At 40.0% G+C, this 20,393-nt stretch overlaps 1 protein-coding gene across 3 annotated transcripts in view; it reads right to left on the bottom strand.

Moving 5' to 3' along the window:
- Window positions 1-20,393, bottom strand: part of ldd (lipid droplet defective) — a 96,087-nt gene that overhangs the window by 47,926 nt on the left and 27,768 nt on the right. Inside the window, exon 1 of one of the 3 annotated variants that reach the window (XM_065225087.1) lies at window positions 18,704-19,584. The exons of the other annotated variants lie outside the window; for them this stretch is intronic. The gene's annotated coding sequence lies outside the window, so the exon portion shown is untranslated. Of the gene's footprint in view, window positions 1-18,703; window positions 19,585-20,393 lie in introns of those variants that run through there. 3 annotated transcript variants of the gene reach the window in all.

The following is a 20,393-nucleotide window of genomic DNA, read 5'->3' as shown; positions in this document are numbered from 1 at the left end:
GCGCCGACATCGCGTCTGACCATCACCTTCTAATCGGTGAAATCCGCCTACGCATGGCGCGGATCCAGCGACGGGAGGAGAGACTCGGGCGGCGGTTCAACACACGCCGACTTGAAGATCCAGCGGTAAAAAGGTCTTTTGTTGAAGAACTTGAGACTCGAGCTACGGACGTTCCGGCCGACTGGCAGCCTATCACCATGGAGCATCTCAACGACTTCGATTTGGCTGATGATGTTGCTCTACTAGCACAACGGCGCTCTGATATGCAGAGTAAGCTCAATGACCTAGCCGAACGCTCCTCTGCGGTGGGTCTCACGATCAACGTCAACAAAACCAAATCGTTGGATATCAACACGGGCAACCCTTCCAACTTTACGGTAGCGGGGCAAGCAGTGGAGAAGGTCGAAAGTTTCCAATATTTTGGCAGCCAAATAGCGTCGGACGGCGGGACCAAGAGCGACATAGGTGCACGAATCAAGAAGGCTAGGGCTGCCTTTGCGAGTTTACGAAACGTATGGAGATCCAACCAGATAAGTCAACGCACCAAAATCCGAATTTTCAACTCGAACGTGAAATCTGTGTTGTTATACGCCAGCGAGACGTGGTGTGTATCAGCGGAGAACACTCAAAAGCTGCAGGTCTTCATCAACCGATGCCTGCGGTATATAATTCGTGCCTGGTGGCCTCACAACTGGATCTCGAATGCCGAGCTCCATCGTCGATGTCATCAGAAGCCGATAGCAACAGAAATTCGAGAGCGAAAGTGGAGGTGGGTCGGCCACACACTTCGACGGGGCGGACACGAAATCTGCAAGCAAGCGCTGGATTGGAATCTGGCAGGACATCGCAGCAGAGGCAGACCCAGGGGCTCATGGCGGTGGAGCCTCAAGAAGAAAATTAAGCAAGTCGATAGGAATCTGACCTGGGCCCAGGTCAAGGCAAAAGCGAGCAGCCGCCCAGGATGGAAGTCTTTCACGTTGGCCCTTTGCACCGCTGGTGGTGCACAGGACCCTCAAGTAAGTAAGTCACATTTTGATGGACGATGAATCTTACGTAAAAATGGACTTTGGACAAATCCCGGGCCAAAATTTTTACTTTTCTAAACCTAAGGGGGATGCTCCAGATCAATTCGCTCGCAAGTTGATGATTTGGCAAAGCATCTGCAGTTGCGGAAAGAAAACAATGGTTTTCATCACTGGAGCGACTATGAATGGACAGCTTTACAAGGATGAGTGTCTCCAGAACATAATTTTGCCGTTCATTCAATCACACGAGGGCCCCGTAAAGTTCTGGCCTGACTTAGCCAGCTGCCATTACAGCCGCGATGTGGTATAAGCAGAATAATGTCGATTTTATTGAGAAAAGTATCAATCCACCATTGAATAGTCCAGATTTTCGTCCCATTGAAAAATTTTGGGTAATTTTTTTTGTTATTAGTTTATTTGATAAGGCTCAACCGAATAAACTTAACAGATCCGAGGATTCTTGGTCACTATACAATACATCTTAAAACTATAGTCAAAAGGTATAACACGATAAACACTTTATCTTCCGCTATCCAAAAAGCCTCCTCCATCAGAACTGGAGCCGCTTCCAGTGGTTTCATTGTATGGCATTTACGCCATCGTGGGGCAAAGCGCTTCCATTGCAGCAATGGACGCAAAACGTGGTCAACACTCACACACTCATCACGAAACGGTTGCTTTCCAAAGTCGACGACGCATCGACCGAAAGAACTGCTGATGAAGAACAATGAGGAGGACCACACAATGGTTGCTGCCGAGAAAACAGACAATCGCGTGGCACACATCTAAAGTGGCCTGCTTTTGTCGACAGCCGACTGCAAAATAATTTTTGTTGTATTTTTCCCTTAAAGCTAAATAAAAATCCTACAAAATGATACCTTTAACGTTTTTGTACTTTATTTCCCCTTGGAGAAATGACCTATTTTGTGCGGCCAAATTCTGAATGGAACCGGTTTTACAAAGGTATCGCAACAATAAGGTGAATTTCCTCAACAAGGAAATCAATCCACCCAACTGCCCGCAATTCCGCCCAATCGAAAAGTATTGGGCAATTATAAAGCGGAAGTTAAAGAAAACTGGAAAGACGACTGTTGGAAAAAATGGCCACTGAGGACTGAAGTTGACTAGTCCAGTGTGTGGCAGACGATGGCCGGAATTCCAAAGAAAGTCCGTGAGTTCATCCGAACGCCGTTGGAGTAATTTTGAATTTTTTTTTATGAAAGTAAAATACCTTCATTTTGACTAAATTACATTTTTCTTACGAGCAAACACCCGGTTTCATGTGTCCGGACCAACTCTTATGGTCATTGAAGTGTGTCTTAGTTGCAACTCTTTGATGTGACTTAAAAAAAAAAAGATTTAATTTACACATTACTAGCTGAGATATGAAAAAGCAATCAAAAGAAGCGATCAAGTATCCCCACCTTCCCCTACATACCTAACATAACCAGTCAGTCAGTTGGTGAGGCATGGCTAAATAAAACCGCATAGATTAAGTCTTACCGGGTAAACACACCACTGACTGTGTCAACAATATGTTGGCATAGATACGGTACGCATCTTTGAAGCACTACGTGTTGATCTTGTTGCTAAGTATAGTCACGTTTTGGAAGGAAATTTATATGAAGGCTTAGGGCTAAGCCCTTTGAAAGGTAGTTGTAGCATTTGCCTGTCAATTCTTGAAAGCCATTCTTGTTGTGAATTGAACAACAGGAAATTATATTTAGAAAACGTTTAAGGCCATTGTTCCCGTTGAATTCAAATACATCACCCAATTTTCGTTACCCATCGTCTAAATGATTCTCATTGTCTGAGATTAAGCCGTGATCAGCATAAAACATTTACCAGTTGAGAAGAACCTGTCGGCATTTGCGTCATTAGGTTGTTATACAATCCACTTGATCAATTAAAAATTAGGCTCCATATTGATTTCCAAAAAAAGGTCTTCTGTTTACAAAATACATTCGACTTTGGATTTCGATGCAAACCGTGGAAAGATCCAAGTTCAATGTCAGTCGAGTGATCGTTTGCCGACAACGACAACAACGGGTTTTCGTTTTTTGCACGCATCAATTCAATCTTGCTGCACCCAATCTAGCGTGCAGGCATTTTGTTGTTATTAGGCATACAACGTCCGAGTGCGAGGGCCTCTCCTCTGTCATCATAATCTTGAAAGCTGCGGAAGCCATCTTGATGTGTCACGCTATCGATCAGTAGAACGTAGTTGGGAAGGTAGGTAAGTGGAGAGAGGATGCGAAAATGGGAGCTGATTGCTTGCTATTTGGTTGAAATCTTTAAATTTTAGCGAAATTAGCTACGGTGACTTTTGCGTTTCCTCTGGGATTCTGATCCCGAAGCAATCGTTTGTCGTTCTGCGTTTGCCTTTTCCATCCGTCGAAGAAGGCTCCGAAGCAAAAAGCGCTCATCAATTTATGCGTTGCGTAACCGGTCTTAGCGGTGGAAAAATGTGTTTTGCGTCAATCTTTTGAAAACGACAGCCAAACCGTGTTTCATGAAACAAGTGGTCATTAGGAATTCAAGCTGAAATGGTGGTTCTCAATATATACCATTCAGGAACCACGGGAGCTAAGGTGGTGTTGTTTTCATAAGTCTGCAAAAGACGTAAAAAGCTTGTGGATGAGTCGGTAGTTTTGAAGCCGACTACGATGGAGGAACGAATTGATGAATAGCAATTAGCAAGACGTTGAAAGAGTGTATGAGTTTTGTAATAAACGTTTTGTTGGTAACTGGGTTTCGAAATATCCATTTGTTTTTTTTTTTCGTTAATAGGTTTTTATTTTAACTCTTACTACAATCATCCTCTCACTTTTTGTTTAATGTTTACTACAATGGAGACGTTCGGTTCCTTAATTTTAAAACTACTTATTCTTGAGTCGTCTTTAACATTGTTTTAACTTCTTCTTTGATAAACAAAGAAAGAAGGTGTACTGTACCGATATTATACAACCCACAACAACAGAACCCCTAATCTGGTCGATCCACATTCTTTCACACGTCCAAGTCGCAAGTGCAACCACTCAACTTAGCAAATTAAACAGCTTATTACCAACCCCTTTCATAAGCATTTTCTCCATACACACTTAGAAATTTTTACAGAAATCTGTAAAATTTTACCGAAATCTAAACAGTTGAACGTTCGGTAAACAGTTTCGCAGATTTCCTGTAATTTTTCACAAATATCTGTGAATTTTTCACAGATTTACTGTAAAAAAATACAGGAAAACTGTAAAATTGTTTATCGAACGTTCAGCTGTTGCGATTTCGTTAAAATTTTACAGAAATCTGTAAAATAATCTTAGTGTGTAAACTAAACAACATAGATAACACAACCGAGGCACCGATCCCACGCTCATAGAGCATATTTCCTAATGTTGCCTATATCAGCTCACACTTCGATTGAAAACCAATGTCCAAACCTTCATTCATGTCCTCGACATATTAGAGATGATAATTCAAGACTAACAATTGAAAAGGCCTCAACTCCATGTTATAAAAAAAAAACCTTGTAAGGCAATTTTCTCCCCAACCGACGTTTGGGAACAAATCCATGTTGATCTGATGAGATATATTGCGAGAATTTCTGTGATAAGAAGTCCATAACAATCAGTTCAACAAGTTTTGACAACGCACACAAGGCGGCAGTACCTCGATAGTTGGAAACAGTACGCTTGCATCCTCTTTTATGAACCGGGAAAATGAACGAGTTTTTCCAGAAGCTAGAATATTGATGCTAACGGAGATGCAATTGCATGGATGCAATTTGTAAGAATAATGACTGGAATGCCATCGGGGCCAAAACTGGTGGAACTTTTCAATCGTTTTGCTGCGGCTAGAACAACATCGGTTGTTATCGAATGGTGAGGTCCAATGGCAGGTAAAAGAGGTACATTGAGAGTGGCATCGACGATATCTTGTAGGCTAGCTGGTTCATTGAAGAAAACGCCGGTAAATTGTTTACGAAAAAGGGATGCAATTTCATCATTAGTTGAAACTTCTAAATCATCGTTGGCCATGATTGAAGGAAGCCTTTTCGTTGATCACTAATCCTTTCGGTTTCGGTTTAAGACTCCGTTGCAAACGGCTCTTAGGTAACGGGTTTTCTACGACGCAGTTTTTTTTCAATGCTTTCCTCTTAATTTTTTAGACATTTTAAACGAGAGTTGATACAGACAGGGTAAACTTGTTCTTTTTGTAACTTCTTTGGAACAAACTGACCGATTGTGCTGGCAACTAGGTTGCAGTGCTGTGTTCCTAAAATATGAGCTAAGTAGTCGCACCCAATATTGAGCCAAAGATGAATACTAAGATGAAACTGTCGGAAGAAAAACTTTCTATTTTAGTGTCTTCTTTCACGGTCCCTTTCATCCAATGAGAACCCCCCGTATTCAAGGTAATTTTGGGGTTTTGCTGCCCCCTCGGAAGAGATGAAATTTTGCGCTCATTTTTATCAAAACAATCACACTAAAATCAGAGATGTCCCATTTTTTAATTACTCGATTAACAACTAATGTTAATGCTAATATCGGCATGATCTAACCGATTATAAATAGTTTACTTTTCGGTTCGTTAATCGATAAAACGATTATTCGAATGAAAATCGGACATCACTAGATGAATGTGAAACGTCATTTCAAATATAAGGCCGTTTATAAATAATGATACAATTTAAAAGGGACCGGGGCTAATCACAAATTACGTCTCCATGGTAACTGAAATAAACACGAGTGTTCACCGGTTGATTGAGCAGCGCTCTTAAAATATAAATCTGCCTAAAATAACGATGCATCCGCCCCGACTTTGATGGCGTTGTTTCACATAGTGTATTATCACATAACATATGTGGAACTTCATGCAAAAAGCTGACTCAAATCTGACCCCTTTTTTGTTTTGCCTCAGTATAGTATAACCATAGAGGTAACTCTAAGACCACTGGGTCCCGAAGAAAATCATTATTATTTTTGGCTCACTCAGTACCAGAACAACGGTCCCAAGCAGTCCCAAGCTAGTGTAACCGTTTGGTCACAAATTCATAGGTTTTTGTCATTTATGTTATATATTCAGAACCTTCACGTTTCTTGTGCAAAAACAGTAGTATACCACAGAAGTGATAGGGTTCTGTACCGCTGTGAAAATGTTGTGCCGTTACGTTATGTCCACCATAGAGCTACAAACAACTATACAAACAAGGATGACGGGATGACGGGATGAAGGAAAATTGGGAGAAAGAACGGCCATTGCCCAAAATCGGCCTCTTTTAATATCAGGCGTCCGTGTGCTAAGACGCAATTGTATTAGCTAAGTGCAGTGGTTGGTGTCTAAGAACGTGAACCAGGACCCCCCCCTAGCAACAGCTAGTGTGCGCTAGGGAAATTTAACGTTCAGGACCTCTTTTTTATATTGGACCTTAAAAAGGTCATCCGTCAGCACACGGCCGGCTCGAGAAATATTGGAGACGGTTTCCGAGCCGAAACAATACTATCTGGCCAAACGTAGGCCATAATCGCAAAGGAGTTTTCCCTTCTCGGCTTGACCAAGGTGGCCTTGCCACGGTCGGCCGATCGTGCCAACGAAGGACGACGCCTGCCATCCCACCGTCCAGCAACGCCCGCTGGCCTTTCATCCGCTCGCTTCGCCAATCTGGCGAGAGTTCCGGCCGCACAGTAGGACAGGAGTCACTGTGTCGGCCATCCCGATTCACCATCAACGGCAGCAGCGGTATGTACCGGTACAGTAAATAACGCGATTAGGCTACACGACACATATTACACGAAATTATGAACACAAAACAATACGCACACAACACAGAAAGTGGCAAATAAAAGCATCTAAAGAAAAGTGAAAGTTCTTCGTTTTTGTATCGCGAAACCCTCTGATTACCCGGTAGCTAGCCGACCCTGGGTGTTCCGGAGTTTGCTCTTGTCGCCTGAGTCGACCGGGTGCTGTATGTTTGATCTCCGATTAGGTAGTTGGTGAGTGCTGAGTTCTTACATCAGTTATACTAGTTCACTCACCCCTGCATGTTCTGCATGAATCCACACACCCCTGATGTTATCTGTCAAACTTTCATAGCGAATCAAAACAAACATAGTGTAGTAATAGAATTTCAACTAGAATAGGGTACGTTAATCGTTTGCTTGGGACCAATAGGCTACTAAAGTGGTGAGCCAATTTAAAATCGTTAGTTTCGTATTAATTGTTGGTATAACTGGCATAGTTGGACATCGATCTGTCAAAATAAAATTTTCGTGAAATCGACACTGAGCATTCATAAAGACCAATGTCGAAAACATAAATAATGGCTTCTTGCGTAAATGTCTCGTAGGTCAAAGTCAATCCATGTAAAGGGTGATACGGTCAAAATTTGGTCAAGGGAAAACGCGTGTAAATCGGTGAAATCGTTTATTTAAAAAAATCAAATTAAATTTCTTTTTCAAGTTCAATTAGTATAAAATTCAGGAAAAATATTCAGTTAGGCTTCCGCTTTTCCAAATCCGAATTGCCGGGCCTTACGCTTGACCCCTGCCATCAGATTTTGTACAGCCACCTTGTCCACCTTCTTCGCCGCAGAAAGCCAGTTTGCCTTGAACTGCTGCTCGCCCTTAGCAGTTGTTTTGGTCTTCTTTAGGTTCCGCTTGACAATAGCCCAGTATTTCACAATTGGGCGGAGCTCTGGCGTGTTGGGAGGGTTCTTGTCCTTGGGAACCACCTGCACGTTGTTGGCGGCGTACCACTCCATGGCCTTTTTACCGTAATGGCAAGATGCCAAATCCGGCCAAAACAGTACGGAACAACCGTGTTTCTTCAGGAAAGGCAGCAGACGTTTATTCAAACACTCTTTCACGTAAATTTCTTGGTTGACAGTCCCGGAAGCTATGAAAATGCTGCTTTTCAAGCCACAGGTACAGATGGCTTGCCAAACCAGATATTTCTTTGCGAACTTTGACAGTTTCATGTGCTTGAAAACATCTGCTACCTTTCCCCTTCCTTTTGCCGTATAAAACTCCTGTCCCGGAAGCTGCTTGTAGTCGGCTTTGACGTAGGTTTCGTCGTCCATTACCACGCAGTCAAACTTCGTCAGCATCGTCGTGTACAGCCTCCGGGATCGCGCTTTGGCCGTCGTATTTTGTTTATCATCGCGATTTGGAGTCACTACCTTCTTGTAAGTCGATAGTCCGGCTCGTTTTTTGGCTCGATGCACGGTTGTAGACGATATACCCAGCTTATTTGCGGCATCTCGGAGAGAGAGGTTAGGGTTTCGCTTGAAACTACCGGCAACTCTCTTTGTCGTCTCAGCGGCTTCCGGTTTTCGATTTCCCCCCGATCCAGACTTCCTGGCTGTCGACAAACGTTCCCCAAACATTTTAATTACATTTGTAACGGTTGATTTGGCAACTTTTAACGATTTTGCCAACTTTGCGTGCGAGTAGCTCGGATTATCGCGATGCGCGAGCAAAATTTTGATACGCTGCTCTTCTTGCTTGGACGGGATTTTGACAACTGAAGAGTGAATTCCAAAATCAAAATAGGATCAACATTCTACACACACACACACCTTCAAAATGAGGGGTGTTCAGGTTTTTTAAATGCAAAATTGAAAGAAATACGTCAAGTTGATATTGACCAAATTTTGACCGTATCACCCTTTAAGTCACTTATTTTATCGGATAGGAGGACTCTTTCTCTACACAATAATGGTGTTGGTTTTTTTTAAGGAGTTTTCATTTTCGAGAAATTCACACAAAAAGTAATTGTGTACGTTTACATCATTGGCCCTTACGAAAGTTAGCATTGACGTTGACGGCGACTTTGCAACTCTTTACTCCTGGTAAAATCCCATAAGCTTCTGACAATCTGTGCATGAAATCTAGCGGACTTTGTATTATCTCTTCATTCCTCCAGCAAGCCGCCGTTCCTTCACGCAAAGATTGACAGAAGCGTATGGGATTTTCATAGGAGTGAAAGGGTAAGGAAATGTTCACCGAGTTTCACGCACAGACTGATGTTTGCTTATGGGATTTTACCATAGGAGTGAAGAGTTACATAGTGACCGAAGAGGCGAATTTTCAATAGTCACGGTAATGCGTGATGAGATGGTATTCGTCAGCTGTTTAAATGCTTGACGGAGTTTGACGTGTGGGTATTCTTTTTTCGACTAGCTCGACAGGAGGCTTTTCAAAGGATTTTTAGCTAGTATTTTCAAGTCGGTCAGAAGCGTTGTTATTCAGTAATATTGCCTATTTACAGATCCATTATTTCTTCGTCTTATTGGTTTGCATTGGATTCATGACGGAAATTATGTTAATTGAATATAATTTAATGCAAACAGTTCGAAGATTTGAGGAGTACGTTGAATAGGTGTAAAATTATCATTTTGTCCGTGGTATGTTGAAATATTATTAACTGTGCTTTTAGTGAGTCAACTTATGATTACATCACGAAATATCGAGTTGATGCATATTAAAGATTATTTTTGTTAGTAAATAGTGCTTAACTTTGATACAGCTAGCTAGGAGTCCCACCATGGGACCTTAGTCATAGTGGTCGAAAAAAAGTTTGTTATGATTGTGTGTAGCTCCTCTTTTGCCTTTTCAATCAACAAGGATCAACCTTACCATGTTTTTTGTTAAAAAGTAATTGGAGTAGTTCTTTGTGTTGGGATTTTTGGGGAAATTTTCAATTGACGGCAATTTTTTTTATTATTAGAGTGATTTTCAGCGAAGACAACATATCAAGAAGACTCGCAACTCTTCCATTTTCTCAACCGATCGGCATGATACAGGCACAATCGCGTCATCTACCGCTCAAAGGTAAATGCTCCGAACGAATTCGATATTGTGCATTTGCTCATTTTTCTATACGTTGCTTCCACCTTCGCTCGAGCACAGCGCTACTGTGTCTGTCGCTCGTATTCAGGCAAAGTTGCCAGTTTTCTTAATATGTTGTCTTTGCTTTCAACTACTGGGTGGTTCGTCACTTTGGACGGCAATTGAGAAACACAGGGAAATCTTGGATATTGCAGGTATCGATAAGCACTCGATTTCATTTATCGTTCTGCTTACAAAATTCTTGCGAATGGAACGATGCAAAGTCAGCTCAAAATACTGAATATTTTTTAAATGGTACTTCTGACTCTTGTTCCAAATTTTGCTGCTTCTCTCTAGACTTCAAAATGTAAGCACTTAATTCCAAATTTACGCGGTCATATTTTTCCTCCTACGAAACCTAATAAAATCAAAGTTTGATGCAATTGGCTCAAAAAAAAAAAAAGAAAGTGTCAAATGAAGGAAATGTTACATACATGTTTCTTCTAAGTTTACCACAGTTTTGCTGTGTGAATCAAGGTGATGAATTTGTTAAAGTTAGCTATATAATGTTAAATAAAGCACATAATGATATCTTGAGTAGTTATAAGTTATGACTGCTGTTAAGTTATCATAAATAAATCACCAGCATAAAAGAACAGCAAACCTAAAAATATATGTAGAATAATGCAAATGGCACATCCCATGTGTCTCTCGTACAAGAAACCTTACTTTCGTCAAGGAAACTTTTATCTAGGAAACCTCGTGAACCTAACCTTTGCTACTTTCAGCAAAAGTGGAATTCCAAACTCTTCGAGCATGTGTGCGCGAGGCAATAAGGCAATCGTCGCTACGCAAATCTTTGAAATAAGAACCAGAGATGTTTGTGTTAGGGGCCTCTTAGCCTAGTCAGTAAAGGCACGGCATTACCAAGCCGGAGGCGGCGGGTGCGATTCCTGGTCCGGTCGAGGGAATCTTTCGGGTTGGAAATTTTCTCGACTTCCCTGGGCATAGAGTATCATTGTGCCCGCCACGCAATATACAAAGTCATTTATTGGTATTGGCATCTAAAGCTCTCAATTAATAACTGTGGAAGTGCATTTAGAACCCTAAGTTGAGAGCACGCAATAAGCTAATATGCGATAAGCAATAAGCTTGATATGCAAAAAAGAAGAATGAAGAAGAATGTGTTGCTACAATTGATCTTACCTTTGGAAACCCAAGTACCCAAGTAACAATAGGTACCCAAGTAACAACTTTGGTTTTATGATGGTTCTTGACTTGTAGAATGCTTTGAAACCTCTATAAAACTTGCAATGCTACTTGGGTAGGCAATACGTTTACTGTTTCAGTGCCACGTTTTTACGTTTATAGCAGGTTCTTGTTTTAGACATTCCCAAGAACTCGTGACATTACTGCCGAAAGTATTAAATCAGTCCAGAAAATTTAACACTTTCAAAAGTGAGTCTATCTTTGAGCGATTCAACAGTTGCCCTACTGAACTCAAGCTTTTCTGAAGTTATTAAATATGTTATGAGCTGAATACACGAATCCAGTGTTTCCAATTTTCCGAAGTGACTTAAAACTTTTGTAAAGTTCAGTACTGTTTGAAGTTATTCTGTACGCGATATTTTTTTCTGAAATGGTCCAGTATTTTCCAAAGTGATCTTAAGCTTTTCTCAAGTTATTCAGTACTTTCTGAAGGGGTTTTTAACTTGTCCAAAGTGATTCAAACTTTCCTAATGTAATGTAATGTCAGTATGGACAGATCTCGTTTTGGAAACGTAACTACAGTGCACTCTCTACAACTCGAGTTATAGAATTATCGAGTTATAGAACAACAATCTCATACAAATTCGCTATCGCAGTAGCCATGATACTCATTTTTATTATGGTTATATCGAGTAAGTGAACATCGAGTTGTGGAGAGTTGACTGTACATCGAAAAAGATCTCGATTTTGGCAACATAGATGAAGTACGTACTTCATCTATGTTGCCAAAATCGAGATCTTTTTCGATGTGTCACAATTGAGTAGCTTAGTCATAATAAACAATACTCCCTTAAGTGAATCCTGTTGAAAAACTATTGAAAAATTCATGGAAGTGAGGAGGATCTCTCGATTTTTGACAGTCTAATTGACCTACATTTGGAAGCGGCCAGCGCTGTTATTGCCTATCGTAAAGTATGAGATCACCAGTTTTTACACATTGCAGATGTGAGCTAGTCCAACGCATCGTTTTTTGCTTCTCTGACAGGTGATAAGTAATAACGGAGTAGCAACCGCGAGCGGTTAATCATTCTCATCCTCAATTATGGCTGTATTATTTGAAGTGATTCATTACTTTCTGAAGTTTTCTGCAGTAATTCAGTACTTTTCAAACTGATTTTGAGATTTTCTAAAGTTTTTCAGTACTTTCAGAAGAAATTTTGAACTTTTTTTAAATGATTCTGTGATCTCCAAAGTGATTCAGATTTTTCTGAAGTGACTGAATATTTTCTGAAGGGATTCCAAACTTTTCTAAAGTTATTACAAAGCGTTATTCAGCTCTTGAAGAAGTGATTGCAAACTTGAGAGAATTGATACTTTTCGATGTTTTGTGAAGTTGTTCAGTTCTTTCCGGATTTTTTTTTTAGCTTTTACGAAAGCGATTACAAACTTACTGGAAAGATTAAGTGATTTCCAAAGGTATTCAGACATTTTCTCAAGTCATTCAATACTATCAGAAGCATTTCAAATCTTTTCTGAAGAGATTCATTACTTTCAGAGTTGATTTCAAACTGTTCAAAAGTTATTCAATTCTTTCTGAAGTGATTCAGTAATTTCGGAAGTGATTACAAACTATCTGGAATTATTCATTGCTTTTCGGAGCGATTCCAAACATTTCTGAAGTGATTCAGTACTTTCTGAAATGATTCAGTGCTTTCCGAAGTGATTATGAACATTCTGATGCGATTCAGTATTTCCGAACGTTCCTGAAGTGATTATGTGCATTCCTAACTAATTAAATTATTTTCGAAGTGATTTCGTTCTTGCGGAAATGATTACAAACTTTCTGGGATGATTCAGAACTTTCCAATGTGAATCCGAAATTTTCTGAAGTGATTCAATATTATCCGAAGAGATTCCGAGCTTAAAGTGGTTCAACACTTTCCGAAGTGATTTAGTGCTTTCTGAAATAATTCAGTACAGTGATCATGAACTTTTCCAAAGTGATTCCGAACATTCCTGAAGATACACTGGAGTCGCCTTTTACGCGGATTTCGGAATTTACGTGGTTCACGTATCACCCGCGCAAAAAGCGACTCCAGTGAATTCAGTATTTTCCAAACATTTATGAAGTGATTCAGTGCATTCCTAAGTGATTCAGTTATTTTCAAAGGGAATTTTCCACAATGATTCAGTACTTGCCAAAGTGATTTCGAATATTTATTAAGTTTTTTTTTGTATTTTCTGAAGTTATTCAATACTTTGTGAAGTGATTCTCAACATTTCTGAAGTGATTCAGGACTTTATGAATTGATTCCAAACTGTTCTGAATTGATTCAGTACGTTTAGTAGTGATTCCGAACATTTTTAAAGTGATACAATACATTCCTAAGTGATTCAGTAGTTTCCGAAGTGATTGAAAACATTTCTGAAGTGATTTAGTAGTTTCCGAAGTGATTGAAAACATTTCTGAAGTGATTTCAAACTTTTCATTAGTTATTCAGTGCTCTCTGAAATGATGCAGTACTTTCCGAAGTGATTCCGAATGTTTGTGAAGTGATTCAATTATTTTCTTAAGTGATTCAGTACTTTTCGAATTGATTCCAAACTATTCTCAAGTGATTCAGTACTTTCTGAAGTGATGTCGATCTTTTTTATATGATTCCAAACTTCTCTCCCATACCTCACTGTGAAAGAATTTTGAAAGCACCATCATGTCAAAATTTCTATCTTACGCCACTATTAAAGTAGCGCCAACTTTTGTCCGCCAATCAGGATTTGCACCGTTAGTGGTCAACCTCAATCAGATGAACTTTTTAACAGTTCAGTGCAGTGTTGATAAAAAATCATTCCTTCTACACTCAACTTAGCTGAAAACGAAGACAACCTTAACAGATAGACCAACTACTTACACGAATCTGAATTTTAACATAACAACATTCTCTTGTTTTTTTTTTTCTTTGATTTGTTTTCCGTCGATCTTGTTTTCCGTGCTGAGCACAAATGCTACCGACGCCAGAAAGGCAGCTCCTACACCTGGACCCTACCTATCGACCCATCAACTCATGAACCGGGGACCAACGGCTTTACTTCCCTTCCGAAGGAAGGCGCGATCAGAGATGTTATGCCTCAGAACATCCCGGCGGCGCCGACTGGGATTGAACCCAGGCCTGCTGGGGTGAGAGGCAATCACGCTTACCACTACACCACCGGCGCCGCTAACATTCTCTTGTTGTCCGTTGTTGTCAATATTAATATTCGTCTTCACTTGGTGGGGATGATTATGTGGATCAAATGCAAAATGATTATTTTCATTGTAGACAAACATAGCGCTGAAGGACGTTTCGTATTAACTTTTACATACAAACCGATGGCAAATCATTGCCTAATGCTGAACTGATGATAAAATCCCGGTTTTAGGCTCTGGAGTCGACAATATTCAAAATAATCATTTTGCCCAAAATGAATTTCATTATTTTGCTTTTGAGGATCATTTCTGATTTTGACAATTTTGAGTTGGATAATCAAGCATGGGAGAATATCAACAAACGCGTATTCGTTGTCGTTAAATGAACTCATTTGTTCATTTCTCGCGTCACTTTTCAAATAGACCAATGTAACACATCCACCATTTTGAGAAAATCGAAGTTGAAGTTCAACAGATTATTATTTTAACTTTTTAAAAACTATACATGTTGCAATACTATTTTTAATGTAGTTAGTGTATAATAACGTTGAAAATTCAGAAGAAACGGTAATATCACAATTTTACTTTGAATTTCATGCTACAACATAGAAAAAACCACATAGGACGTTTTGACAAGTCGAGTTGTACATCGGACATGTTACATTGGGCAATTTTTCTCAATGACATAATCAATGAGTGTTACATTGGACGTTTTGTCTACATGATACTAGATTCCCTTTCACAGATTTCAGAGTATAGTACCTAACTTTAGATTGGCCCCGCCTTTGGAAAATGAGCACCAATCATGTTAGGCAGTCCGAATGACCGAAGTAACAATCATGTACCCATCATTTCAAACTGTACATTGGACAATTTTTGATCAATGATTATCTTAAATAAATGAAAGTAAATTTGGATGGATGTTTTTGTATCACATACAATGATAGAAGAGCAATAGTTTGTATCGCTAAACTCGATTTGTTTACATTTTTTACATTGGTCTATTTGAAAAGTGACGTGAGATTTCGCTCGTACGTAACAGCGAAGATTTTCAAAACAAACGCAATTCATCTACACTGGGTTGAAGCGCTACTCCTTGCGTGTGATGGTAAATGATAAAAACAGACACTGGTTCAGTCTAGGGATCAGTGGTTATATTAAACTTTTTTTTCCCCGATCAAGGGCACAGGTCACTTCAATTGTACCATTTTTGATTGATTGTTTCCGTGACATGTTTATCAGGGGCGCAAGCCATTTCAAATTCAATATTTTGTCAATTTTTCCCCGAACATGTCTACCAGAGGTAAAAGCCATTTCAAACTTAATATTTTAAAAAAAATTTATTCCGGAGCGTAAGGGGTACCAACTACTACAAATTTAAAGTTTTTAATCAATGTTTAAGAATATTTTTTTTCTCCTGAACATGTCTACCAGGGGCGCTAACATTATACTTTTTTTTCATTTTTCCTTGATCATATTTCCAAGGGGCACAAGCTATTTAATATTTGACATTTTTATTTAACATTTACCGCAACTTGTCTACCAGGGGTGCTAGCTATTTCAAATTTTATATTTGTTTAGATTTTCCAGATTTAACATTTTCTTTAAATTTTTCCCTGAACATGTATATTAGGGGCGCTATCCTATTTTTAAAATTGAACGGTTTTAATCATTTTAAACATGCTTACCTGGGACGCAAGTCATTTCAAATATATCCCTTCTAAATGTTTTCCAGAACGTGTTTATCAGGGGCGCAACACATTTTAAATTTAACGATTCAAATAATTTTTCTCTGAACTTGTCTACCAGAGACGCTTTCCATTTCAAATTTACTTACTTGAACATGTATATCAGACGCTAGTTTTTTTTTCTTATTTGATATTTTTTAAACTTTTTGTCGAACTTGTTAACTGGGGGCGCAAGTGTTCGAGGGGACTGACTTGGGTGCAGTGCACACTATGAAAAAGACATGTAAATTTCAGTGCCCTAAGACCGACACATGCAAGCGGCCCTTTCGTCATAAGAATCAGTTGAAAAGGACGGGAAATTCAATTCAATCAAACGCACTCTTTCAGTTTCAGCACACTTAATTTTACATGCCATGTTTGTTTACGTTCCATGATTTACGTCAAAGCTGAATTACGTCTCGTGTAAAAAAAATAATTTCTAAGTGTGTGTATTTTTAATATTTATCATTTGCGGTGAGATTTTGCTCTAATTGGATTGCTGTATTTTACCTATTTTGTATTTTTTTTTCGGGATTCAGCTAAGTAGTCGTCAACTACCCGTGACTACCCACAACCACACTTACTTAGAAATAACTAATTTTACACGTGACGGATCCGTCGTTGACATAAAAGATGAGACGTAAACAAACAAGTCATGTAATATTAAGTGCTCCGAGACTGAAATGTTCGTTGCTCGACAAAATGTACGTTTGATTGAGCTATATTTTGCGTCTGATATGACTCAAATTTATGTCAAAATTGACGCTCGTATATGTCACTCTCAGAGCACCTAAATTTACATGATTTTTTCTAAGTGTGCAGCACTGAGGTTTACATCGCAATCACGTATTAGTTCAGTTCAACCTGCACACTTAGAAATACCTGATTTAACACGTGATGGAATCCATATTTGACATACAGGATGAGACGTAAACAAACATGTTATGTAAAATTAAGTGCTCCGAGACTGTAAAGTTCGTTACTCGACGAAAAATACGTTTGATTGAGCTGAATTTTGCGTCTATTATGACTCAATTTTATGTCAAAATTGACGCTCGTATATGTCAGTTTCAGAGCACCTAAATTTACACGAAGTTTTCTAAGTGTGTGTGAGAAAGGAGTTCATACTGGCGTTATCGGCTTTACTGAAGTCTTAGTATATGGTATTAGCACTAGCATGAACGAAGGTACACACTACGAAAAAGACATGTAAGTTTCAGTGCCCTGAGACCGACACATGCAAGCGGCCCTTTTGACATAAGAATCAGTTGAAAAGGACGAGAAAATCAATTCAATCAAACGCAATTTTTGTCTAGTTGCATATGTTTCAGTTTCAGGACACTTAATTTTACATGCCATGTTTGTTTACGTTCCATGACTTACGTCAAAGCTAAAAATAATAATTTCTAAGTGTGTACTTCAAACATGATACTGCAACGATAATTTCAAAGGAGGATGATGCCTGCAACCTTTTACCAACGAACATGGAGCTCGAATCATGCTGCAGTGAGTACCGAGTTCATCATTAACAAAACAAAGGTCCAACAAACGATCGTTTTCGTTCGCGACACCTTTCAGCTGTCTAAGGCAAGCTGTGCTGAAGGCGTCCACCAAACATCCGGATGTGAAACTATTCCCGGAAAGAGTGGCGTTAATCGCTGTTAAAAGTAACCTTGACCTGCTTGACAACGGGGTCCATAAAAAATACCGGTGTATCAACAAAACACCCAAAACTCTTGAAGGGGGGGGCCCCCTTGGTTCTCCCATTAGCAAGAGCTGTACACGAGGGTGTACATGTTGAAATGGTGAAGATTAAGAACATGAGAACTAACCGGAAAAGGCTAGTAACCACAGTAAAAAAATGGGCCATTTTATCAAAATTGAGTAATTCTCTGAAAATACGAAGATGCTGAGAAATAAAATCATGTAAGCAAAGGATCCATGCCTATAAAATTGGTACATCTAGAATTCAACCACTTTATCTATAATTTAAACGAAATAAGAGTATAAAGGAAGTAGAATGGTGACTTGCCAAAATCGGATCACTTTTTTACTGTCTTCAAAAGGAAGCAGGTTTCAACTCAATTAACTTTTTATTTCAAATCAAATAAAATTAACATATTGTCACATATTGAGCATATTTTAACTTTTATATCTTGAAGCAATCTATCAGATAACAGATAAAATGTTAATTCGATCCTCATCTCATCTATAAACCCGTTTCACCGCTTATTGCAACTCACTTCACCGCAAGCAAAACAGTCAATCAATTCGACAAAACTCTAACATTAGAACATGATTCAGTCATTCAGAGATGATCCGCAATTCCCATTCGGATCATTTGCTCCGTCGCAAACACCGAGGGTACCTGCTGCTGCTTATTCCCGTTAATATTGTTATGATTCACGCGATCCTGTTTGTGCATAGAAGATTAAATTCAACACACACTAGAGTGGCACCATGTGACGCCAGTCGCGCCACAACATATCAACAACCTTTCGCTGTTTTGTAAACTGCGTCGAATCCAATTAGATTACATCTGCCCGGCCCAACACCATCGATCACACCCTGTCGCAGTTGTAGCTCAACATCAGCAGCAGAGCACAGATCTGATGTATGTGGGTAACCTAGGGGTCAGCGATACGGGGCGAATTTTATAAATAGCTTCAACACGCGTGTTTTCGCGTTTTCGCGCTCTGTTTGGGAGAAATGTATCTCCATGTTGCCACTTACTGAGCTGATCGAAGGCGATCTCCGCAGCGTGTTTCATGCAGAAAACTGTACGTATATAGCATACGTACAACACTCACGTGCTCCTCAGAGAGCGGGAGAATCTATTGCACACCATTTCACTTTCATCGAAACATAAGTGTCACTTTTCTCACTTTCGCTCAGTCTCACTTAGCACTCTCACTACACTTTGAATTTCCGCTCAGCTTCTCTTCGGCGACTCGACTGCCTACCAGCTTGCTTGATGGGTGATGTTTCTTCATCTACGGTGCACTTTTCTGCTGAGCATTGCGAAGAAACCGAGCAACAGAAAACTGGTTATTTTTTGGTTAGCTTTTCCCTTTCGTAGCAAGTATTACACCTGGCCTCGGTGACGAAAGAGAGTAGGTAAACACAAACAGCATCAACACACCGACGACGGTTTGGCGCAACGCAATCACGCTGGAGCACTGCACTCGCAACGTACATTCGTTGGTTTCTAGCGAGGGATGGAGACACCGATTAAGGCTAGGCTATATGCTACGCGTATTGCACAACAACTTCACCACCGACGACGATCAAGACTTACTGCTTCGTTCACGAACGCCTTCAAATTTTCCAATTGCCTATCTCAAGCTGAAGAGCTTTGACCGATCCGCATGCGCGCCTTCTTCAGGCAGTCTCCCGTTTCGTACTGTTCTCGGCGGGTTCTCCCCGTACCGTATTTATAAATTCACAATGTTACAAACCGTCTCCACCCGCCGCGTGCAAAATCCCATTCCAACCCATTCAGCCTCGCTCGCGTTTGACGTCGCAATCGTTCGTTTGCGGCAGAGCTCGCGAGACAAAACGAGAACCGCCACACGGACGGTGTCTCTGTTCAAGTGATTTTCTGAAGATTCACTCCACTCGGAACCCGGACGTGGCTCCCTTCCTCGATCGGGCTACTTCCGCGTCATCATCGTTCAAATTCGCGATCGTTTAATTCCAGTGATTTTCAGCTTCATCCTGAACGTCCGTCGCCGTGATGGGGCATTTTCGGACTTCTGAGTAACATCTTTTTCACTCAATTTTCACTTTTTCCAATGGTCGGTGTCTCACGTGGGTAACGTACCTATAATGAATGGTAATGGTACAGCTGTATCAACTATACCTTCCCTGACTTACGACCGACGATAAACGTCCGAACGAGCGAACGAACATTGTAGCAGTCGCTCGTTCTCGGGTAGCATGCGAGATAATCACCGATATCATCTTCGTTCGAAACATTGGCAGCCGGAATGTAATCTTGTTAGTTCAGGTGATTTGAAAATACTTTCTGCTACATAGAAACACTCACTAGTGCAATGAAGTGCAAGTGCGGTTAGTTGGAATGAGTTGGAATAATCTAAATTTGAAGTTTTTGGGGTGATCTATCACATTATTAGGTTATGTTGATTTCCGTTCGAGGGATTGGGAATTGTTTGATTTGGTGAGTTTTATACCTGAGCAAAATGCAAAATTCATTGGCTTCCTGGTGGCTTTTTGGATTTATACGCACGCTGCATGTCATGGATTAGTATTGGATCGTGAATGGTAGCTATTGTAAGGTTGAGGTCGCCAGGACCATGGAATGAATGAACAATTATTGCTACGAATAACACAGATTAGATATACCTATGCTATTAAGTTATGTCATGCATCCGCTTTTTATAAAGCCAATTATAAGTATTCC

Source organism: Ochlerotatus camptorhynchus, unplaced genomic scaffold (genome assembly GCF_037179485.1).
Source record: "Ochlerotatus camptorhynchus isolate MF236.1 unplaced genomic scaffold, CSIRO-AGI_Acam_v1.1 ptg000021l, whole genome shotgun sequence".
NCBI classification, from domain to species: domain Eukaryota; kingdom Metazoa; phylum Arthropoda; class Insecta; order Diptera; family Culicidae; genus Ochlerotatus; species Ochlerotatus camptorhynchus.
The sequence above is the reverse complement of the archived record's forward strand: the minus strand, read 5'-3'. Positions and strand labels throughout refer to the sequence as shown.